Source organism: Humulus lupulus, chromosome 8, assembly GCF_963169125.1.
Source record: "Humulus lupulus chromosome 8, drHumLupu1.1, whole genome shotgun sequence".
NCBI classification, from domain to species: domain Eukaryota; kingdom Viridiplantae; phylum Streptophyta; class Magnoliopsida; order Rosales; family Cannabaceae; genus Humulus; species Humulus lupulus.
The window spans coordinates 78,948,170-78,967,215 of NC_084800.1; positions in this window are offsets into that span (position 1 = coordinate 78,948,170).

Sequence of the window (19,046 nt, forward strand, 5' to 3'; positions counted from 1 at the left end):
CTAGCCTAAAAATCGAATTTTTACTTTGATTTTACGCCCTAAACCCATGATCCTGACTATCAAACTGATTCCTAACTTCTACAGAGCAAAACTACACTACCCTATCAAGTATCAAACGGTATATACAAAATCTTCACAAATTTCTACCCAAGAACACAAAAAGTTTCAGAGCACAAAAGCAGCATGCATGGCATCTCAAAGGGTTAAACGTCGAAGAAAATTTACCTGAATAAAGATTGGAGATCCTGAAATGGAGTAGCTTTGAGTTTATAGGAGAAATATCCTTAGCAAAGCGACTGAAAACTTTGAAGTTCTGGGCTTTAGCATATAGTTCTTGAGAGTTCTTGGCAAAGAGATGGCATGTAAAGAGTTAAAAGAAGAATGTGGGGATTATTTATAGAAGCTGAGGTGTGCCGAAAGGGGGTAATCATGAGTTACCTTTTTCAAGGCATGGAGGAGTGTAACAGCCGTCGGAATGGTTTCTTGAAAACTGAAAAGGCATGATTGGACATGATTAGGTCACAGTTTTCAAGATCGCATGAGAGGCTCTGACAGATTTTCGTGGGGCATATGAAATGTTAGTTTCTTAAGTTTACTTATTGCTGGTCGCAATAAATAAACTTGGGGGGCAAATGTTTATCCATAAATCAGTTGCTGATGACGTGGCAAGGATTTTTGACACGTGGCAGACACGTAGCAGAGATACGGCTCGCCTATCGACCAGCATTATTTCCACATGAAAAGATCAAGTTTTATATACGACCAGCTTGGTCGTATATTCTGTTCATTCATGTAATGATCTGTATAATTGTAATGATATCCGAGAATATCTCTTCATTATGACCTGCAAATCCGATCATTAAGGATAGATATTATTTCCTAATTCATGTAACTCTTCCTGAGCCTATATATACACAAGAAATAGCTCAAGGAGGGGGATCGATCTTTTTCTTTCGGAATTATACTACTATTATTCATCATTGTATTGTTTTCTTCTTCTAAGGTTTGTGAAACTCAGGAACCCTAGTTCTTTGATCACACCTTGGGAGCTCAATATTAATAATAGTATCAAGTGGATGTAGGTCATTACCAATCACTGGGGCCGAACCACTATAAATCTTTGTGTTCTTTATCTTTCCATTAGATCATTTTCTCAAGCTCTTTATTACTTTCTTGTCATTTTCTAGACTCCGTGTCGTTGACCAAAATCAGGGTCAACACCCTCCTTTACAAATGTTCATAACCTCTCTATTTATAGAGGATTCTCAGAGTTCATTCACACATATTTCGGGAAGATACTCCTATTAATTAATGAAAAATAATGATATTAAATTCTGTAACTCCTATATACAAGGAAACGTCCCCTGAAGACCAGGGGGTGTATAACAGACTTGTTAATATCCCTTTAATGTTGGGATGTTACAACAATAAATATCTTTAAATGCATGGAACGCGTCTCATCAAATGACCCATTAAGTCGTTCGAAGTCGGCAATCAGCATCATGCCGGTCCAGGTATATAGATTAGTTATGAGCTAGCCACCTTACCCCAAGACCAGGTCGGAGCAGGAAAATACCACCAAGGCTGTTACACTCCGAGCTTATACTCATGCCAAGCTCGAGCTACTTGATCCGAAGACACCCGACAACGGATATACCCCGATGCTATGTCTTTCGAGCTTATAAAGAACTTCGAGGTTACATATCTTCGAGGTTGCCGCCTTTGCTTCAAGGGTTTGACATCTGGACCACGAACATGCACTTTAGATATCACGAGCTCACACCTAACGAATCCAGCTTTCGAGGTCACAATCTCAGGTCTCGAAATCTGGGTGTAACATAAACATTATAAAATAAGACCTTGTAAAATACCATATATAGGATAGGATGGTTATTATCACATATTGATAATTGTTATTATTTCTAATAACAAAAAGTCATAGACATAGATCTAGTGGATGCCTTGGGAATAGTAATCTGAGTCAATGTATTCATCTAGTATTCCTCATTTTTTCAAGATGTTTCTTCAAACATTTTGAAAAAATGAGAAGCAGTAGATATCTGCTTACTATCTCCAAGGGATCCACTAGGTCGAAATAGGATAGGTTGGAGTTTAGAATAAGATAATTAAATAATAAAATATTAATGCAATAATTAATAAGATAATTAAATAATAAAATATTAATTTAGTAATTAATAAGATAATTGAATAATAAAATATTAATTTAGTAATTAATAAGATAATTAAATAATAATAAATTAATTCAATAATTATATTATTAATTAATTAAATAATAATCAATTTTTTTAAGATGTTTCTTTAAACATCTTAAAAAAACTGGGGAGTAATAAATATCTGCTTATTATCTCCAAGGGATCCACTAGGTCAGAATAGGGTAGGTTGGAGTTCAGAATAAAATTTATGACAAAATATGTGGAGAAAAATGTATAATATATTGTCAATGTTCTGGGAATTTTCTAAATGTCATTTGCAGGCTTTTAAAGTTTTGAGATAGCTTAGAATATAGACGTTATGCTGCCAAAATTTGGGTAGAGTTAGGGAAATAATAAATAATTAAAAAATAAAAAAATTTAAAAATTTAAGAATAAATTAAAAAATTAGAGGAATAATTTAAAAATAAATCATTAATTATTTAGATGAAAAAATAAGTTTGATAGTTAAAAAAAACTAATCAATTAATTTTTTTATGGTATCATAAGATTTTATAAGACATCATAAAACAGCTAGTGTTAAAAAATATTTCATTTTTTGTTGCTTTTCTTTAGTGATAAAATTTGATCACCAAAGATAGGATAGAAGTTTTATATATTATCACCTAAAGATAATTTTTTCTAAATTATTTTTAATCATGAAAAATCTTAGACCCGTTCGGAGAGGCTGAGTCAGTAAGAACTTTTAAATATTATTCTACGAATTTTCTAGGACAGTATGTGTTCGCATGGATAGTTTGGATATGTTGTGTTCCTATAATTTGATCTATTACTCATTTTAGTGTTTCATTAGTAGAGATTTCAGTATGTATCTCCTTATTTGTTCTCGTAAGTGGGTGGACTTAATTTTAGTTTGTGCACTTATGAGAACCATAGGGAAGTGCTGCCGAAATTTTTAAATAAATGAAACAATTTTAAGGGTGTAGAGTAAATTGTATGTGTATTACAAATCTGAATGGGATAGGTTCTTTACCCTTTTAGAAGTGGAGTGAAAATGTGGATTAGGGCACGCACACACAGCCAATATTAATGTTTAATTATTGTTTATTCTTTTATCGTAGATGTTGATCGATAAGAGTTGGACGACATTAAGGAATCGTAACTGTGATGCTTATTGGAACGGTCTCCAAGCCTTCTTGAAAATGGCAAAAGAACACGTAAACTGCGACGGGAGAATTTTATGCCCATGCATGAGGTGCCTGAAATTTAAAGGACAAACTATATATACGGTGGAGGCTCATGTCTTTGACAAGGGCTTTCAACAGAATTATCAAAAGTGGGTTTACCACAGTGAGGTGGAAGCTGGTGTTGCCAATAAGATAGTTGGGGAGAATGAAGATGTAGACAAGATGGTTGACGTCGTTGACGATTTCATCTTACCGACAAATGCAGAGGAAGCAGATGGTGTGTTTGGCAGTCGAATGGGACAGTATTATGATGAGTTGTTCGACGAGATTGAAGCTGAGTTGTATCCGGGTTTTGATTGGATATCATCCTTAAACTTTTTGGCGAAGTTGATGCATTTGAAAGTTAAGGGGAAGTGGCCAAACAACTCTTTCGATGAATTGTTGAAGTTACTAAAGTTTGCATTTCCGAAAGATAATAAAATTCCCCCAACACACTACGAGGCAAAAAAGAAGCTGAGTAAGTTAGGGTTCGGATATCAATCAATCCATGTCTGTAAATATGATTGTTTCTTATTTTATAATAAGCATGCAAGTACAGATTTATGTCATGTGTGTGGGAGTAGCCGATGGGTCAATGAAAAGAAGGAGAAAAATGTTCCACATAACGTGATGTGTTACTTTCTGTTGACTCCCATATTATAGTGAATGTATAGTTCAAGGCATACAGCTAATGACATGTTATGGAATCATACTGGGAGATCAATAGAAGAATGGTTGATGCGTCATCCGATTGATGGGTCTGAATAAAAAGACTTTGACACCACACATCATGATTTTGCAAAAGATCCTAGAAATTTTCGTCTAGGCTTGGCTGCCGATGGGTTTAATCCTTTTGGCAACATGAGCTTATCATACAACATGTGACCTGTGATTTTGACGAACTACAATCTCCCCTAGCTATGCATGAAGGAGGAGTATTTTATGCTAAATGTGCTTATTCCTTGGCCAAAATCACCGGGTAAAGATATGGATGTATTTCTAAAACCCTTGATGGATGAGTTAAAACAATTGTGGATTAACGGGGTCAACACAAGAGATGGCACAATTAATGAATTGTTCAAGATGTGTGCAGCCCTTCTGTGGACAGTTAACAATTTCCCTTCTCATAGTAGCTTGTCTGGTTGGAGCGGGCAGGGGTACAAAGCATGTCCAACGTGCAATGAAGACACCACTTCCATCCGAGTGATTGGTAAGACATCTTATGTCGGTCATAGGTGATTTTGGAGGATTAATCATAAGTATAGAAAAGATAAAGAATTTGATGGAAAGTTGAGAAAAGAAATCCTCCACAACAGTTTACTTGTCAACAAATTTTAGATCAAGTCATAAGCGCAAGCGAGGTGAAGAGGAAAAAAAGTATTTTCTATGAACTTGATTACTAGAGTTCAAACCAATTAAAACACAACCTAGATGTGATGCATGTCGAAAAGAATGTGTGTGACAGTCTCCTTGGGACATTGTTAAATAATGATAAATCTAAAGACACCACTAACGCAAGACATGATTTAAAAAATATGGGGGTTAGGAAATTGTTGTGGATTTACGAGGATGTTAATAAAATGTTAATGAAACTGCATGCTCCATACGTGTTCACTCCTAAACAGATGCGAGATTTTTCTTAAATTTTGAAATGAGTGAATTTGCTTGATGGTTTCTGTTCTAATATGAAGAAAAAAGTCACAGACAATGACTCAAACATTGTTGGGTAGAAGTCTCATGACTGTCATGTGATAATGCAATGATTACTTGCAATAGGTGTTCGCAAGTTTTTACCATAATCTATATCCACTACCAATACTGAATTGTGTAATTTCTTCAAACAATTGTGTTATAAGATACTGAACGTTTCTGACATGGAGAAAGCTAAAGATGACTTGATTATTATTTTATGGAAGATGGAGTTGATTTTCCCTCCAGCATTCTTTGATATAATGATCCATCTCGTTTTGCACTTTCCTGATGAAGTTATATTGGGAGGACTCGTATTTATGAGGTGGATGTATCCTTTTGAAAAATTCATGAAAAAATTGAAAATCTATGTCACGAATAAAGCTCGTCCTAAAGGATCTATAGAAGAAGTTAATGCTGCAGATGAGGTTTTGACATTTTGTTCAATGTATTTCAAAAGTGTGGAAACAAAATTTAATCAGCCTGATCGTAATGAAGATGCAGCGTATGTGAATCGACACCTCACAGTGTTTGAATCTCAATGTCGTCCACTTAGTAAGGGAATTCCCGTGCCCCTCGATGAAAAATACTCGGAATAAAGTTGAGTGGTTCATATTGAATAATTCTCCAGAAACTGAAGTGTATTTAGAGTAAGTACAACATTAATTTTCACATTATTCTTTGTTCAATCTACTCCCCCCACAATCTTGACACTATTAATTAATTAAAAGGGAACACCTAACTGAGGTACAACAAAGAGATGTGTCCGCTAATCATAAATTGATTCAAAAGAAAGAGTTTTGTTCATGGTTTCATAAAAGGTAACTTATACTTGTAATTAGAAAAATGTTTACTAAAACTTACATTTTCATTCTAATATATTTCTCCATTATTAGATATATGACTTGCACCAACTCAGGTCATTAAAGCATGCTAATGAATTGTTAGCTTTAGCATCTGGGTCGGATCTATTGGCCTACTCCTATCAAACATGTATAGGGAACGAAGTTCGATTTGTTTCATACAATCGAGATCGAAATCGATCTACACAAAATAGTGGAGTGTGTGTTGCTGGAACGGAAGATTTTAACTATTACGGGTAGCTTGAAGAAATACTCCAACTGTCTTTTAGTGGTTCTTATTTGGTGGTATTATTTCGATGTAAATGGTTCAATATAGATTCGAAAAAGAAGAAAACCATCACTGAAAATAATATCACTAGTATCAACATCAGCGGTGAATGATATAAAGATGAACATTCATCGTAGCTAGCCAAGCGAAACAAGTATTCGACATCGATGATCCCGTTAGATGACGAGAATGGAAAGTTGTCCAAGAAGTGAATCATCGGCAAGTTTGGGACTTTTTAGACGCTTTAGATATGATTGCTGATGTTGATGTTGCACATGACACCAACTCATCGAATTTTGTTTTGACTGTGGATCTCGGAGAGTTGGTTGTTCAACAATCTAATGCACCAACGACTCAAGTCAACACGGCCCATCGACCTTCTTTAGTTGTTCAAGATGATGATGGATTTATTAATGACAATGAAGATGATATGGCGGACAGCGTAGAAGAAGCAGAAGATGAGGATAAATTGCTTGTCGACCTTAGTGATGATAATACTGATGATGTGTGCCCGATAAATGTTGATGTAATTAGTGATGATAATGACTATTCTATTTAGTTTTGTATCTAGTGTTAAATGTATTATACATATTGAGAAATAAAAAGTTCGTTTCCAAATAGCATGTTTCAAATTACCTAATCAATTAAAATAATACTCAATAAATTAATTATAAATAAATATTAAATATTAAAATAGATAGGTTAAATTACTGTCGTGTTAGCAGATGTCAGCAAATGTGGCTAGAGCCCACGGTGGAGATGCTGTCGGTGATCCTCCACCAGATCCTACTAGGATCCTGACTACATGCGAGTCAGGTAACTTTTTGTTCTTTTATTCACTCACATATGTTTATCCTGTATATACTAATATTCTATGTATTGTTAATAAAAAAATTATAGAAATCCCAACTAAGAGAAAGGGTCGTGGCGCAGCTATTGGAAAAGATCTAGATGAGAGGCGGCGTAAAAATGGAAAACCACTGGAAGTAACGTTTTGCCCGCGAACGTACAAGGTTGTTGGGGGTGAGCACGCTACTTTTGTCCACCTCGTAGGCACCCAAATTAAAACGAAAGTTGCCGGATATTTCGATTCATTGGAATCAGTGCCTAAACAATACAAGGACCAGGTCCTTGGCATAATCCAGGTAAAAAAATATTACATAATTTTTTTAAAATGTGTCTTTAATGTAGTACATATATTATTAATATGTTTATTTTTCAATTTAGTGGTATTATCAAATGGGGGGCCGCAAGGATTTCTCAAAGTGTTTAGATGGTATCAATCAAGAGATGAAAGACCGATACCATCATAGGAAAACAATAAGACACGAACACTTGGAGAAACACTACAATGGAACAGAGGATTGGGACAAGGTTCTAAACAACAAAACCAAGGATGTTAACAAGGAGGAGTGGAAGCAGATCTGTCAGTTATTTACAAGTTCAAAATTTATTGCGCGCTCCGTAAAGAATAAACAAAATCGGAAGAAACAGAAATATTCTTCAACGCAGGGTTAATTTATTGACTCTATAAATTAACCCTGTGTTGTAGAATACTTTTGTTTCTTCCGATTTTCCTTATTCTTTACGGAGTGTGCAATAAATTTCGGACTTGTAAATAACTGACAGGTCTGCTTCCAGTCCTCCTTGTTAACATCTTTGGTTGGGTTGTTTAGAACCTTGTCTTAATCCTCTAGTCCATTGTATTGTTTTTCAAAGTGTATATCTTATTGTTTTCCTATGACGGTATCGGTCTTTCATCTCTCGATTGATACCATCTAAACACTTTGAGAAATCCTTGCGGCCCCCTATTTGATAATACCACTAAATTGAAAAATAAACATATTAATAATATATGTACTATATTAAAGACACACTTTAAAAAATTATGTAATATATTTTTCACCTGGATTATGCTAAGGACTTAGTCCTTGTATTGTTTAGGCACTGATTCCCATGAATCGAAATATCCAGCAACTTTTGTTTTAATTTGGGTGCCTACGAGGCGGACAAAAGCAGTGTGCCCACCCCTAACAACCTTGTACGTTCGCGGGCAAAATGTTACTTCCAATGGTTTTCCATTTTTACGCTTCCTCTCATCTAGATCTTTTCCAATAGCTGCGCCACGACCATTTCTCTTAGTTGGGATTGCTGTAATTTTTTTATTAACAATACATGGAATATTAGTATATAAAGGATAAACAAATGTGAGTGAATAAAAGAAAAAAAAATTACCTGACTCGCATGTAGTCGGGATCCTAGTAGGATCCAGTAGAGGATCATCGCCAGTGTCTCCACCGTGAGCTCTAGCCACATCTGCTGACATCTGCTAACACGACAGTAATTCAACCTATCTATTTTAATATTTAATTTTTTTATAATTAATTTATTGAGTATTATTTTAATTGATTAGGTAATTTGAAACATGCTATTTGGAAACAAACTTTTTATTTCTCAATATGTATAATACATTTAACACTAGATACAAAACTAAGTAGAATAGTCATTATCATCACTAATTACATCAACATTTATCGGGCACACATCATCAGTATTATCATCACTAAGGTCGACAAGCAATTCATCCTCATCTTCTGTTTCTTCTACGTTGCCCGCCATATCATCTTTATTGTCATTAATAAATCCATCATCATCTTGAACAACTAAAGAAGGTCGATGGGCCGTGTTGACTTGAGTCGCTAGTGCATCAGATTGCTGAACAACCAACTCTCCGAGATCCACAGTCAAAACAAAATTCGATGAGTTGGTGTCATGTACAACATCAACATCAACAATCATATCTGAAGCGTCTGGAAAGTCCTAAACTTACCGATGATTCACTTCTTGGACAACTTTCCAATCTCGTCCTCTAAAGGGATCATCGATGTAGAATACTTGTTTCGCTTGGCTAGCTAGTATGAACAGTTCATCTTTATACCATTCACCGCTGACGTTGATGCTAGTGATATTATTTTCAGTGATGGTTTTCTTTTTTTTTGGATCTGTATTGAACCATTTACATCGAAATAATACCACCGAATAAGAACCACTAAAAGACAGTTGGAGTATTTCTTCAAGTTGCCCGTAATAGTTAAAATCTTTTGTTCCAGCAACACACACTCCACTATTTTGTGTAGATCGATTTTGATCTCGATTGTATGAAACAAATCAAACTCCATTCACTATACATGCTTGATAAGAGTAGGCCAATAGATCCGACCCAAATGCTAAAGCTAGCAATTCATCAGCATGCTCTAATGACCCGAGCTGGTGCAAGTCATATATCTAATAATGGAGAAATATATTAGAATGAGAATGTAATTTTTAGTAAACATTTTGCTAATTACAAGTACAAGTTACCTTTTTATGAAACCATGAACGAAACTCTTTCTTTTGAATCAATTTATGATTAGCAGCCACATCTTTTTGTTGCACGTTAGTTAGGTGTTCCATGTTAATTAATTAATATTGTCAAGATTGTGGGAGGAGTAGATTGAACAAAGAATAATGTGAAAATTAATGTTGTACTTACTCTAAATACACTTCAGTTTCTAGAGAATTATCCAATATGAACCACTCAGCTTTATTCCGAGTATTTTTCGTCAAGGGGCACATGAATTCCCTTACTAAGTGGACGACATTGAGATTCAAACACTGTGAGGTGTCGATTCACATACAATGCATCTTGATTACAATCAGGCTGATTAAATTTTGTTTCCACACTTTTGAAATACATTGAACAAAATGTCAAAGCCTCATCTGCAGCATTAACTTCTACTATAGATCCTTTAGGACAAGCTTTATTCCTGACATAGATTTTCAATTTTTTCATTAATTCATCAGGCAAGTGCAAATCCATATGGATCATTATGTCAAAGAATGTTGGAGGGATAATCAACTCCTTCTTGCATAAAGTAATAATCAAGTCTTCTTTAGCTTTCTCCATATCAGAAACATTCAATGTCCTAGAGCACAGTTATTTGAAGAAATTACACAATTCAGTAGTGGTAGTGGATATAGATTCTGGTAAAAACTTGTGAACACCTACTGTAAGTAATTGTTGCATTATCACATGACAATCATGAGACTTCTACCCAACAATGTTTGAGTCATTGTCTATGACTTTTTTCTTCAGATTAGAAAAAAAACCATCAGGCAACTTCACTCCTTTCAAAGATTGACAAAAATCTCACCTCTGTTTAGGAGTGAACACGTATGGAGCATGCGATTTCATTAACCTTTTATTGACATTCTCGTAAATCCACAACGATTTCCTAACCCCCATATTCTTTAAATCATGTCTTGCGTTAGTGGTGTCCTTAGAATTATCATTATCTAACAAAGTCTCAAGGAGACTGTCGCACACATTCTTTTCGACATGCATCACATTTAGGTTGTGTTTTAACTGGTTTGAACTCCAGTAATCAAGTTCATAGAAAATACTTCACTACAAGAATTTCAAGTATTAGCGGTGGGGGACTCCGCCGCTAATAAGGTCTAAATCCGCCGCTAATACGCCGTGCCTAAAAATTTGCCGCTATTAATGATTATTAGCGGCGGACTGACACACCCGCCGCTAATACCTATGTCAGAGGCATTATTATTAGCCGCGGAGTCCGCCGCTAATGTTGTTTTTATAATTTTTTTAAAATTAAAATTTAAATAAATTAATAGATAATATTTATTAAATTTAATTATTTTTAAAAATAATTTATAATATAATTTAACAAAAAAAAACATTTAATTAATTTAAACATAACTAACATTAAAATTAATATAAATAGTTCTAATATTTATCAACCTAGTAAATATCACTATTGTCATTAAAAATAAATAAAGTATTAATTCAGTCCAAATATATAAACTAGTAACTAAATAAAGTCATTAAGATTAATATTGAAATTGTCCTCATCTTCAACATTTTGGTTTGGCTGTGAGGACGACGGCTGTGACGGTGGCTGTGGCGGTGAGGGTGACGGCTGTGGCTGTGGCGGTGAAGGAATATAAGGTGGTTGTGATGATCGTCCGAGAATGAGGTCCCCAAACAGATCTCGAGGCTGTGGCTGTGGCTGTGGCTGCGACCCGCCTCTAACCTCCCAATATCTAACATTAGGTGGCGGAGGCTGCATCGATCCTCCTGGAAAATAGGTAAAACTAAAATATAGTGGAGGAGATTGGGAAGAGGGTCCAAAAGTGTATTGGTTTTGATACTGAGGAGGTTGTTGCGACGACACATGTGGCAGATACATTGGGTGAGGCTAGTACAGCTGCTGTGGCGGATACTGTGAAGGAGGCTAAAACTACTGCTGTGAAGGAGGCTGATACTGCTGCTGTGAAGGAGGCTGGTGCTGCTGTTGTGGCGGTGTATGAAGGTCAGGATTGGCAGTGTTACTCTGAGAAGATGAACCACCTTCGGATTGTGGTGACAAATGCCTCTGCATAAAACTGTCAAACATTGGGTCATACAGTTTACTAGGATGCACAGCTGTCGAAGTCTCAAACGTCTCACGAATTGCCTTCATCATCATAGCCATAACTCTCATATCTTCATTAGGCATTGCAGCAGTATTTGCTTGGGACTGACTTTGATCTGTAGAGCTAGAGGATGTCTTTTTTGCCTTCCCTTTCGCCCTATAACCCACTCCTCTTTGGTAGTCAGATCTCTCCCCGAGTACTTTACTTAGTATCTCGTATTGATCGATCGGGGACGAATCAACGCCAGATACATTCAGAGATGCCTTACTCTGCTGTTGACTTTGCCTCTCAAGCTGTGTCCTCTGAACCTCTGCCGCCATTTTTTCCTATATAAAGATAACATTATAAACAAAAATTAGAAACATTATAAACAATAGAAACAATAAAACAATACTATTCACTTAGATAATCTTGTTGAGCTGCCTCATTGACAAAAGATTTTGTCGATTTTCTCATATGAGCATCCCTCCAAGTATCAACAACATGCGCATCCGGGTTCTCCTATACAAATGTAAACAAAATGTTTCAGAATGTGTTATTTTATAAAATTAAATTAACATCTTCACTTACATATTGGTGACGCTTAGCTGCTAACGACTTTGTGCCATGTGTTGTTACATACTTCATTTGTCTTCTGTTTGCTTGATTTTTAGTGGAACGAGCCAAAAATCTTTCGCTAAAAAACATTTCACAAATAAGCTGCCAAGCCTCCTTAGTGCAATGGTCAGGTGGCTTAGAGAGGACATTCTCCAAATCTTCTGGTCCAGCATAATGATTTTTGAAGTGTCTATGTCTATAGTTATTTCTCTCGCGATATCTTTCCCCTATCTCCTTGTTGAGAATTTCCAGAACTGACTCACGTTGTGGATGACCGTCTATATTATAGTAATACTGCATTAAGAAAAAAAATATTAGATAACTTTGTAAATAATGGAATTAAATAATGAAAAGTACAAGATTTGTAATTTTTTTACCCTCATACGATCAATCACTTGATCCTTAAACTGTTGAGGTACGTCAGCAAAATCCAAATAATGCCCCGGACACAAAATGGAAACTAGAGTGCCCAACATGCGAATAAAAGCTTGATCCTCCTACGCAACCACTTTGTTGGTCACAGGATCAAGCTCTAGATCCAATGGTTTCCCAGCTTTTTTCCTTCGTTCTTCAAGAACATTATTACTAGCAGGGCCACAACATTTTCTTCTCGTCGGCGGGGCTTTAAAATTTATTAACAATAATCAGTATTAGTATTGATGTTATATTTATCTAACAATATAATTTCTAAAAATAATTTTGATATGCAATATTTAACCTGACTCGCAAGATGACGGTGCCTTAGAAGGATCTGGCGGGTCTTGACCCCCACCATCTCCGCCGTGATAAGTAGCTATATCAGCTGACATTATACTTCAGTTTAAAATTTATTAGTTAGTAATTAGCATTAAAATAAAAGTATATCACATTGAATTCATAATAATAATAATTACAAAAAAAAAAACTTTATTATATTTAAATATATAGTTCTGTTACACAAATAGAAAAAACTAAACAGAGTAATCACTATCATTTCCATCAGTAATCGGAGATACATTTTCATCTTCACAAAGCTCAAATATCTTATATTATAATTACAAAAAAAAACTTCATTATATTTAAATACATAGTTCTGTTACACAAATAGAAAAAACTAAACAGAGTAATCACTATCATTTCCATCAGTAATCAGAGACACATTTTCATCTTCACAAAGCTCAACAACCAATTCATCTTCTGCATCTGCAACATCCTCATGTTCTGACATATCAGCTTCGACATCACCATCTTCATCAGCTCCAACATATGCATCAGGTTAATCAGATTGCATAATCAACTCTCCGAGGTCCACAGTCAACACAAAATTTGATGAACTTGTTTCATGTACAACATCAATAACATCATTAACCTCATCAGAATTGTCCTTAATGTCCCAAATCTATTGATGATTAACATCTTCTACAACTTTCCAATCACGACCTCTAAGTAAATCATCGAGATAGAAAACTTGCTTAGCTTGAGTAGCAAGTATGTACGGCTCATCTTTGTACCATTCACCATTGACGTTTATACTGGTAATATTATTTTCAATGACTATTTTCTTCATTCTTGGATTTGTATTAAACCATTTGCACCGAAATAATGCCACTGAATATGCACCAATGAAAGAAAGTATCACTACTTCTTCAAGTGTGCCGTAATAATTAAAACCTTATGTTCCGGCAACAGACACTCCACTATTCTGTGTGGTGCACTTTTTGTCTCGATCGTGTGCAATAAATCGAACACCATTGACTATACAACCTTGGTAAAAGGTTGACAAATGATCTGACCCAGATGCTAAAACTAACAGTTCATCACCATTTTCCAAAGACCCAAGCTTGTACAAGTCATATATCTAAATACATAGAATGATATTAGATTCACAAAATATATCATTAATAAAATCACTGTTCAAAGTTCAAAGCTACCTTTTTATGAAACCACAAACGAAAAAATTTCCTATGCAAATGATCATGATCACCATCTGGGTATTTTTGTTTAATCTCTTGTAGGTGTTCGCTGTTAATTAGAATAGTGTTACGATTCTTGATAACAAAAAACTGATAATAACCACACATGTTCTAATTTATAAGAGAATAAACTTACTCTAACTAAGGCTCAATTTCAGGAGAATTCTCAAGTATGAACCACTCAGCTATTTCACGAGTATTATGATCGAGAGTCTTCAAAGTTCCCTTTGTGAGTGGACGACATTGAGTTTGGAAAACTACAAGATTTCGTGGGATATAAGTTACATCTTCATTTCGATCAAGAAGGTTAAATCTTGTTTCAATGTCTTTGAAATACATTGAACAAAATGTCAAAAGCCTCATCTGCAACATAGCCTTCGCCGATCGACCCTTCAGGGCGAGCTTTATTTCCCACATAATTCTTTAATTTTTTCATGTACCTTTTAAAAGGATACATCCACCTCATAAATACCGGGCCACCCAATATTTCTTCTTCTGGAAAATGTAACACCAAATGAATCATTATGTCAAAAAAAGCTGGAGGAAAAATCAACTCCATCTTGCACAATATCTTAATAAGATCATTTTGTGCTTCCTCCATACCTTTAACATTTAAAGTCCTCGAACATATTTGCCTGAAGAAATTTCACAATTCTGCAATAGTGGTCGATATAGATTTTGGAAGAAACTTGCGAACACCGAGAGAAAGTAATCGTTGCATTATCACATGACAATCGTGTGACTTCAACCCAAGAATATTTGTATCATTCTCGGACACTTTCTTCTTCAAATTTGAACAAAAGCCATCTGGAAATCTAACTCCTTTTATAAACTAACAAAATTGTTGCCTCTGCGCTAGAGTTAACACATAAGGAGCATGCGGCTTCATCAGCTTCCCATTCTCATCTTCATAGATCCACAATGATTCTCTCACACCCATCTTTTTCAAATCATGTCTGGCATTAGTGGTGTCCTTAGATTTATCATTGTCTAATATGGTGCCAAGGAGACTATCACACACATTCTTCTCAACATGCATGACATCTATTTTGTGTTTTAATTTGTTTGTACACCAATACTCAAGCTCGTAAAAAATACTTTTTTTCCTCCAATTACCTTCATCTACTCCTCTTTTACGTTTCACACCCTCAAACTGGACATGTTTTCCTGGAACTTGCGCTGCAAGAGCATTAACTTGTTCTAGTATATCCTCACAAGTAAACCGTCTTGGAGGACGTCTTCTCTCAACTTCTCCATCGAACTCTTTGTCTCTTCTCATTCGATGAGTACTTGGCAAGAATCTTCTGTGACCAACGTAAGATGTATTACCGATCACTCGGATGGAAGTTGTGTCCTCATTACACGTAGGACAAGCTTTGTAACCCTGACCACTCCATCCAGACAAACTACTGCGAGCTGGAAAATCGTTCACTGTCCACAAAAGGGCTGCCCGCATCTTGAACATCTTGTTGGTCGTACTTTCTCTTGTATCAACTCCGTTAACCCACAGATCCTTCAACTCATCCACCAATGGTCTCAGAAATACATCCATGTCCTTACCGGGTGATTTTGGCCCAGGAATAAGGAGGGTCAACATGAAATAATTGTCTTTCATGCACAACCAAGGTGGCAGATTATAGTTTGCCAACACCACAGGCCACATGCTGTATGCAAGGTTCATGTTGCCAAATGGATTAAATCCATCAGCAGCTAAGCCCAGACGAACATTCCTGGGATCCCTTGAAAAATCAGGATGCTTGGCATCAAAGTCCTTCCACGCAGAGCCGTCCACCGGGTGTCGCATCACCCCTTCATCTTTTGATTTCCCGGAGTGATGCCATATCATGTGTTTTGCTGTAATCCTTGAACTGTATAATCTTTTCAACCGAGGGGTCAACGGAAAGTAACGCATCACCTTGTGTGGCACTTTTTTTCCTTTCGTCATTTTGGAAGTAATCCATCTACTATTTCTGCATACTGGACATGTCTCTTTAGATGCATGCTCATTGTAAAATAAGCAGCAATCATACTGACACACATGAATGGACTCGTATCCCAACCCTAATTTTTTTCAATCTCTTTTTCGCCTCGTAGTACGATCCGGGGATTTTGTTTTCCTTAGGAAATGCAGCTTTAACAACTTCAGCAATTCATCAAATATGTTGTTAGGCATCTTCCCTCTAACTTTTAGATGCAATAACTTTGCTAAAAAGTTCAGGGATGAAATCCAATCACATCCAGAATACAACTCCGCTTCAATCTTCTCAAATAACTCATTATAATACTGACTCCCACCGGGATCCCTTTCTACTTCCTCAGTTTTCGGTAAAAGGAAGTCTTCCACAACGTGAATCATCTCATCGTCTTCATTCTCATCAACCACCTCATCAGCAACAATCTCTTCCACCTCACCATGAAAAATCCACTTATCATAAGCTTGATGAAAACCCCTATCGAATACGTGTGCCCGAACTACATCCAAAGATTCAAATATATTATTATTGCATCTCACACACGGGCACCTAATTCTTCCATCAGAATCTTTATGTTCCAACGCCATCCTCAAAAAAGCTTGCAGACCATTCCAATATTCTTGACAACCACGATTTCTCAATGTTGTCCAAGTCTTGTCAATCGCCATCTAAAGTGTTATAAGAGTGTGAGTTTTAGTAATGTGAATAGAAATGAATTACAAAGGAGAATTGTTATCATTTTTGAAATCTTATGCAATATTATAATATCTTATGTTATTTTATGATGTTTTATTAGAGAGCACAAAAGTAGCTAGTATAAAACAAGTGTTTATATACCACTTACAACAATGACCTACACAAGTATATTTATTTTAGTCAATTTATTAATCTAACTTTTGCAAGTGCTTAAAATGCATGCACTTGTTTGATTTAAATCAAATTAATAAAATCAATTACATTGAGTAACTAAATTCTAGGAATTAAGTTTATGAAAGTATAAAATATGATCTGGATAAGATACATAAAAAAAAAAAAAGCAATTTATTATTGCTGATATAAATGAAAGCTACCAACAAATATATGAAATAAAAACTCGACATAATGAATCATGCACCTACTTATTTAACATAAAAAATAGTTGCTCCTATTCAAAGTTTGTGTACTAAAAAAAAAATTAAAAGCCTCAAATAATCAATGTATTTACAATACAATTTGGCTACCTGGAATTATTCTCTGTATAAAAATACCAAACTCTAATTAGTTATCTTAAATTTTAAGTACACCAATTGTGTCTTAAAAAAAGTATATTAAAATTATTCAATAAACATTAAATACTAAGTGACTTTTCATGATTCATGGACAACATTCAATACTGATAGTTCCAAAACAAAACAGTAATAATAATAGAAAACTAATAAAAAAGAAAAAAATTGTTTCTTGCAAAGGATCTAAACAAGTCTAATAATATTATACATATATATAGATAGGAGAAGACACTATTATCCACATGAATATAATTTATGGATTTATTTTGGCTTTGAATTACAACATTTAATATAGCTAACAACCAAAAGAAATAAATAGAAGAAACTTACGCCTGAGAGGTATGGGTCAGTGGCGAAGGAGGCCAATCGGCGTGGGTCACTAGTTGTCGTTGCCTGAGAGAAGTATAAAAACATTTAGAGCACAATATGAATATAGATACATTGTTATATATATATATGCGAGAAAGTGGTTCACCTTAGAAGAGGTAATTGGGTTCGCGTGTTTGTGGCGAACCAGCGTGAGGGACTGGAGAGGCTTGGTGTTAGGGAGAGAGAGCAGTTCGAGATGGAGTCAGCGTCAGGGACTGAAGAGGCTCGGCGTTAGGGAGAGTCGCGAAGGGGCGGAGGAAAACAGAGAAAATGGGCGGCGTTAGGGAGAGTCGCGAAGGGGCAGAGGAAAACAGAGAAAATGGGCGATTAGTTTGAGAACAGACGCTAAGAGGAAATGGGCAGTTCCAATAAAATTATTAGCGGTGGGACCCGCCGCTATTAGTTTCTCTCGCCGCCAATAATATTATTAGCGGCGGGTAGCCCGCCTCTAATAAAAGGTGATTACCCGCCGTTGATAGTATTAGCGGTGGATAGTATGCCTCTAATAAAAGTGATTATCCGCCGCTAATAAATTTTAAAAACTGTTCCCGAGCATTTATTTTGGAATATTAGCAGCTGAGCCTCCGCCGCTAATAGTCGTACAGTCCGCCGCTAATACATTTTTTAATATTTTTTAAAATAGTCACTTATTATTAGCGGCGGAACCCCAGGTCCGCCGCTAATATAGTGGACATTACAGGCGGACTTAGTCCGCCGCTAATAGGTTTTATTGTTGTAGTGCTTTTTTTCCTCCAATTACTTTCTTCTGCACCTCGCTTGCACTCCCCCCCCCCCCCCCTAAATCTGTCATATTTACCAGGCACTTGAAGCGGTAAAGCATTGACTTGATCTAAAATTTGTTGACAAGTAAACTGTTGTGGAGGATTTCTTTTCTCAACTTTTCCATCAAATTCTTTGTCTCTTCTATACTTATGATTACTCCTCAAGAATCGTCTATGACCGACATAAGATGTCTTACGAATCACTCAGATGGAAGTGGTGTCTTCATTGCACGTTGGACATGCTTTGTACGCATGTCAGCTCCAACCAGACAAGCTACTACGAGAAAGGAAATTGTTAACTGTCCACAAAAGGCTTGCACGCATCTTGAACAATTCATTCCTTGTGCCATTCTTGTGTCGACCCCGTTAATCCACAATTGTTTTAACTCATCCACCAATGGTCTTAGAAATACATT